Below are 7075 nucleotides of genomic sequence, written 5' to 3'. Positions count from 1 at the left end.
TTTGTAATACACAAAAAATGGTGTGTTTTGGTCTGTCAACTGCTCACTATAAATTTGTAATACACGAAAAAAATTGTGTGTTTTTTATGTGTCAATTGTTTCTCATGAATTTGTAGTATATGAACACATGGTGTGTTTTTGTTTCAACTGTTCATCATGAATACGTAATATACGAAAACATGATGTGCTTTTATGTGTGAATTCTTCATGGTCAATATGTAATATACGAAAATATGGAGTTTTTCTATGCATCGACTGTTCACCATAAATTTTTAATACAAGAAAACGTAGCATGTTTTATGTGCCAACTGTTCACCATAAATTTGTAGCTGGTCAAAGCACTGGTTACATATATGTGTATGTATCATTTTTATTATGTTGTCTCTTAATTATTAAGTCTTAATCATTTTTATTTTTATAAATAAATCTTACCCCACAAGAAATTAACTGGGATATGCGATTTTTATGTATGTTTGACTTTCATATTAAGTTTCGTAACACTAGCCTAATAACTTTACAAGTGGCCTGACTCAGAGCTCATTCGAAAAATTATGTTATAGCCCTGATTAATATATATATATAAACTTTAGAATTATGGAACACCAAATACTACACTAAGTAACTCACTAAACGTCTTTCTTGCTCCCAGGTTAGCGAGAAATTGGGTCGGAAGAGAAAACGACACGAGGGAAAGACAGGGAAGACGCAGAACGTCTCCGAAACGGGAGGTAACTGGAAAAGAAAACACTTCACTAAAGCAACTATGTGAATAGATTATTGTCTGTTTGTTTGTTTTAAGTTAAGCATAAAGCTACATAATGGACTATCTGTGCTCTGCCCACCACGGGTATCGAAATCTGGTTTCTAGCGTTGTAAGTACCGATGTGCCCCTGGGGGTCATGTAAATAGAACACTGGCAGAGTCACATGACAGCCAGACTGTGATAACCGAAATATTCGTGACACATAAAAGTTAAATAATGCATAGACGAATATCAATTTATCTTTTATAAAATTTGTTATTGATATAACCTTAGTATTTTCCCAAAAATTATCATTTTAAACGTCAATACTGACTTTCTGCTACCACAAACAGCCATCGGTTTATATTAAATCAAAGAAAGGTGATAGAACATGTGTGATTTAGATGGGTAGTGTGGTTATCTTTGCGTTAATATAAAATGGATCATTTCTTAACTTAAATGTGTGTATACACTATTTTATCACCTGTTTGCAGATACTTTTGTATCTCAAATTTATCTCTCTTGAAAACGTAATGCGACTACATTATCACCTCTGCAACTTTTCAAGAAGAGTCAGTACAACATCTGGCATATGATCCGACTGGACAAACGTTCAGTTAGTGTTTGTTAGAGAGCTACAATGTTTATAGTAAGGAGAAGAGATACAGACTTTATGATATTAGGAATACATCTTGTGATATTAGGAATATATCTTGTGATATTAAGAATATATCTTGTGATATCAGGAATATATCTTGCAATATTAGGAATTTATCTTAAGCGCAGAGTCTTCTCTATTGTCAAGGGGGTTAATCTTACTTTATAAAAACCTATTTGCATACGCTAATGTAGCGGTGCTTCGCCGCAGTAAGGAGCTGTGGCGTTACGGACATTTAACAGTGCAATGCCTCTAACGCTAATATCAGCTTCAGAATTATATGACCGTTCTTTCCGAATGAGAATTATTCATATAGCTAGCTCGTTAAACGATGTATAACTAAAGAACACAGCATTTTAAAAAGATAAGCCTTCACTGCTATTCGTGGAAAAACAAATGATAACACAGAATAGCTTTTGGGGCAATAAGGGACTCCGAAAACACACCCAAAGTCAAGCCGGAACAATAAACCATCTGCAAAGTGAAGACTATGATTACGATAGAGAACCTTCCGACCTACAAAGCTATTGCAATAAAGCTGAGGGACTTTTACTGGTACATATAACAAGATATAAAAAAAATCACTTGAAACTGCGGAGAGGTCACAAGCTTCCAGCCATATCTCCGAATCAATGACTCTTTAATGAGAAAGGTGGTAGAAGCAACTGAAATAACATTTATCTCATTCTACCACGTACCCGTGAAGTCCTCTCCATACAACGACAATGCTCTTTTGTGCCTTTTTTCCGTTTACAGGTGTACTTGGAATCCGATGTTCATGTTCAACAGAGTATCTGTAGAAAATCATAGAGATGTGCAGTCTAAGACTGAACTCACTGTCCTTCACTGAAACGTATTATAATGGAAACTGCAACATTGGACCTCACTGACGTCCAGTCCATTACAATGGAAAGCAGTATTGGGTATTACTGATGTCACTGCAGAGCTGAGGATCACTGAAGTTCATTAAAATGGAATCTGCAGAGTTGAAGATTACTGAAGTTCATTAAAATGGAAAGTGCAGAGTTGAGGATCACTGAAGTTCATTAAAATGGAAACTGCAGTACTGGACATCACTGAGACACATTACAATGGAAACTGTAGTACTGGACATCACTGAAGTTCAATACAATGGAAACTGTATCACTGAACATCACTGAAGTTCAATACAATGGAAACTGTAGTATTGGACATCACTGAAAGTCAATACAATGGAAACTGCAGTACTGGACATCACTAAGACTCAATGATGTTCATTGCTGAAGTTTCCATTGTACTGAACTTCAGTGATGTTCAATACAACAGCTTCCATTGTAATGAGCCTCATTGATGTTCAGTGCTGCAGTTTCCATTGTGATGATCTTCATTGATGTTCAGTACTACAGTTTCCATTGTAACTGAGACTCATTACAATGGAAACTGCAGTACTGGACATCACTGAAGCTAATTACAATGAAAACTGCAGTGTTGGACATCACTGAGGCTCGTTACAATGGAAACTGTAGTACTAGACATCACCGAAGCTCATTACAATGGAAACTGTAGTACTGGAGATCACTGAAGTTCGTTACAATGAAAACTGCGCGTAATCACAGCCACTAGAATAAGCACGAACAACGATGGAGGAAGAACTTCCAAGGGCAGCATAAGACCTGGAACTTTTATAAATCAGCTCTCGGGAACCCCACTTTGTTGTTGTTTTTTCTCTCTCTCTCTTTTAACTGAACAAGGCAAAATAAAGTTTGTAAGACAAAAATGGCTGTTTCAGATTAAGTTTTGGGGATTATTACTTATTTGATCACTTTCACAATTAGGCTTGATGAACGACAATTAACCATTAAAAAACTCTTCCTAATAAGCTAATAAGCTCGAAAACTAATTTAACGGTAGAATACCAATTGCAACCAAAGGCAAATTTTCCCCAAAATATAGCACGGCATGTCCTGGTGGTTAAAGCGCTCGACTCGCAATCTAAGGGTTGTGGATTTGAATCTCCGTCACCGAAGATGCTCAGCCGTGGAGGTGTCATAATGTGATGATCAATCCAACTATTCCCTCTAGTCTATCACTGCTAAATTAGGGACGGATAACGCAGATAGCTGTTTTGTAGCTTTACGCGAAACTAAGAACAAACCAAAAGTATACGTGTAGCCAAAGTCAAGTGTACCGAAAAGTGTACTAAAATCTAACCCAACAGTTTAGAAATAGATGTGTAGTATATAAACTCTGTCTAACATCAGTAAGAAGTGAACAGTTCAGGATAGGTGCTGCTTGTCACTCAAGTTTCTAGTAGTCATTGCTTGTAACATTTTAGTAAATATTAATTTAAAGTTCTAAGGTATTCGTACTGTCAACCTTTTTTTTTTTTTTGCAAGTATTAATGAAATGTAAATTGTCATTAAATCTGCAACACATATGGTTTTCTGAATTATTGTGCATCTTGTTTTTTTCTATTGTTCACTGCTTCATTTATTATTTTCGCTTTATTTCCAAACATTTACATTGAACAACAGGAAACAGAAATGTTTTCAAGTTATAAATAGATACACGCTCTATGATATGCACGTGGTCTTGTTCCTTGTATACGTGTTTGAGTGAGCTTCCAGATTGTTGTTTGTTTACTGTATCTCTTCGGATTGTTACTACGTTAAGACCAGAACAAACGTTTGACTAGACATAGTTTTAATTCTTCCTTCGTGATTGTCTGCTTTCTATGTAATGAGTTTTGGTAACGTAATCTATTAAGGAAATAAATTAAAGCAGTGATCTCAGGGATCAGTTATTCCATTTATAAGAACAGTATTGCTTAGACATAAATTCTTTAACACGTACTTTGAGCTTGGAAAAAGTTTTAAACATATTTAATTAATTTTTTTTGTGTATTATATATGTGAAATAATTTCAAGACACTTCAAACAACCCCTTCTACATAACTTGTATATCTACCTGGCATTTTACACGAATTCTGTATTCATCTCCACGTATTTAAACATCTTCAAAATTCAGTATTCATCTTCACGTGCTTAAACATCTTTCTTCAAATATTACTTTTTGTAGGCGAAAAAATTAAAACACACATGGCATCAAATTAAATACTTTGTTTATTCATCTTCAAGCAAGATATTATTTCCCAATATGAAAGTTAAGTTTGATCCGTTCAGTGTGATTTTGTTTATTTCAGAATTTGGCGCAAAGCTATATATAAGGGCTATCCATCTGTGTATAGCCGCCCTTAATTTTGAACTGATAATCTATATGAAACGCAGCTAGTCAACAGCACCCACAGCCAACTCTTGTTTGGTCAGATAACAGGATTGTACTAGAGATAATAAGAATAAAATAACCTTATCATCTCAGGTCAAGCCTTCGAGCCCCCACCTCCAAGTGGCTCAACGGTAAGTCTGAGGGCTTATAACAGTCAATACCAGATTTCGGTACCCGTGATGGGCACAGTACAGATAGCCCATTGTGCAACTTTGCGCTTAACTACAAATAAACATTCGAACACTTAAACAAATCGAGTAGACAACATACCTGCCTTCCAAATAAGAAGGCTTAGGTTAAAAGTCCAGCTCCTGCCACCACATTCAGTCCTTCTCAGAGTCCTTTGAATATGATATTGTTATGTAACCATCCTGATAAACACTGTCAGGTCATTCTAGAATTATTGTGAAATCGTGAAGTCTTATGCTTACGAAGATATCAAATAAAACTTTTACTATCCTGTGTGTTTTGGTGTTGTTTTAAAGGGTTTGATAACCTAGGGTCACTTGCCACGTTCAATGGTAAAATAAAAGATAAGACAGTATTAGATATCTAATAAAGTAACTAACAGAGACAAAGCTATAACAGTGAATTGATTCTCAAAATTATTTTAATGGGCAACATTCAACAATCGTGGGGTTTTCTATATTTCAGTTTGTTTTCATATACCACCAGCCCGGCATGGCCAGGTGGTTAGGGAACTCGACTCGCAATCTGCGGGTCGCGAGTTCGAATCCCCGTCACACCAAACATGCTCGCCCTTTCAGCCGTGGGGGCGTTATAATGTGACGGTCAATCCCACTATTCGTTGGTAAAAGAGTAGCCCAAGAGATGGCGGTGGGTGGTGATGACTAGCTGCCTTCCCTCTAGTCTTACACTGCTAAATTAGGGACAGCTAGCGCAGATAGCCCTCGTGTAGCTTTGCGCGAAATTCAAAACAAACAATATACCACCAAGAAGTTTCAAGTCATCTAGATATTCTAGCTTACCATTTACCGTGGTTCAACAGTATGTTTACAGACTTGCAACGCTAAAATACGGAATTCGATTCCCCACGATAGACAGAGATTTGAGTTAGAGAGAAAAAAAAAACACAAAAACTACAGAATGAAGTAGAGATTGCTTATCATGTGACATGCATCTAAGTGATGTAAAATATTTCCTTTTGATGTATACCACACGTTTAACTACATTTTGGCAAGTACACCCTATATTTGAAGATGATGGGTGTATTATATACACGTACGACTTTTATGTAAACTACATGGTAAAATAATAGCTAATAAATGGCAACTGGCAATTTTACACCTACATTGAATATCTCTTATATTTTGACATTTTACAGAACATTAATTTGTACGGAATAATAGTTTAATGTTATTTTTTAGTGCGAATGTGACCCAACATGGAAAGGTGGCTAAAGCGCTTGACTCGCAATCTGAGGGTCGCGGGTTTGAACCCCCTTCCCACCAAATATGTGACGCTCAATCCCAGTGTTCGTTGGTAAAAGAGTAGCCCAAGAGTTGGCGGTGGGTGTTGATGACTAGCTGCCTTCCCTCTAGTCTTACACTGCTAAATTAGGGCCGGCAACGCAGATAGCCTCGTGTAGCTTTGCGCGAAATTCAAAAACAAACTGAGTATGAATATTGGTTTTCAATTTTCTTAAACAGAAAACCACGGTGCCTTTGAACTCTTGTCTTAATTCAGAAATTTAGGTATAACAATAACTAAGACAGTACAGGTCACAGTTCAGGATTCTCAAAGTGAGAAAATCACACCTGTCAGGTCTAAACTTTTTCATTTCCAAAAGACATTTTTTCATCCTTGGAGAAACTTTCTTTATCTCTGAGAACAATATATTATTATAACTAAAGAATGTGACCCATCCTTGGGAAAACTTTTTTATCTGTGACGATAGGATATATTACTATTAAAGAATATGACTCATCCTTGGGAAAACGTTTTTATCTTTGATCATAGGATATTCTGATAGTTAAAGAATGTGACTCATCCTTGGGAAAACTTTTTTATCTGTGACGATAGGATATATTACTATTAAAGAATATGACTCATCCTTGGGAAAACGTTTTTATCTTTGATCATAGGATATTCTTATAATTAAAGAATGTGACTCATCCTTGGGAAAGTTTTTTTTATCTTTGAGGCCATCCTCAAAGATCAAATATATTATTATAATTAAAGAATATAACTCATCTTTGGGAAAGCTTTTTTTATCATTGAGGATAGGATATTATTACTATTAAAGAATATGACTTATCCTTGGGAAATTTTCTTCATACGTGAAGCTAAGATATTATTATAATTAAAGACTATGACTCATCCTTGGGAAACTTTCTTCATACGTGAAGCTAAGATATTATTATAATTAAAGAATATGACTCATCCTTGGA

The 7075-nt window shown here is 35.7% G+C and overlaps 1 long non-coding RNA gene across 2 annotated transcripts in view; it reads left to right on the top strand.

Moving 5' to 3' along the window:
• Positions 1–2640, top strand: part of LOC111087093 — an 18033-nt gene extending 15393 nt beyond the window's left edge. For both annotated transcript variants that reach the window (XR_002611816.1, XR_002611815.1), the window contains exon 3: positions 650–2640. This is a non-coding gene — a long non-coding RNA (uncharacterized LOC111087093). The remainder of the gene's footprint in view (positions 1–649) is intronic.
• The last annotated feature ends 4435 nt before the right edge of the window (positions 2641–7075 follow it).

Source organism: Limulus polyphemus, unplaced genomic scaffold (assembly GCF_000517525.1).
Source record: "Limulus polyphemus unplaced genomic scaffold, Limulus_polyphemus-2.1.2 Scaffold1729, whole genome shotgun sequence".
Lineage (NCBI taxonomy): Eukaryota > Metazoa > Arthropoda > Merostomata > Xiphosura > Limulidae > Limulus > Limulus polyphemus.
This window is presented reverse-complemented; position numbering and strand designations above follow the sequence as displayed.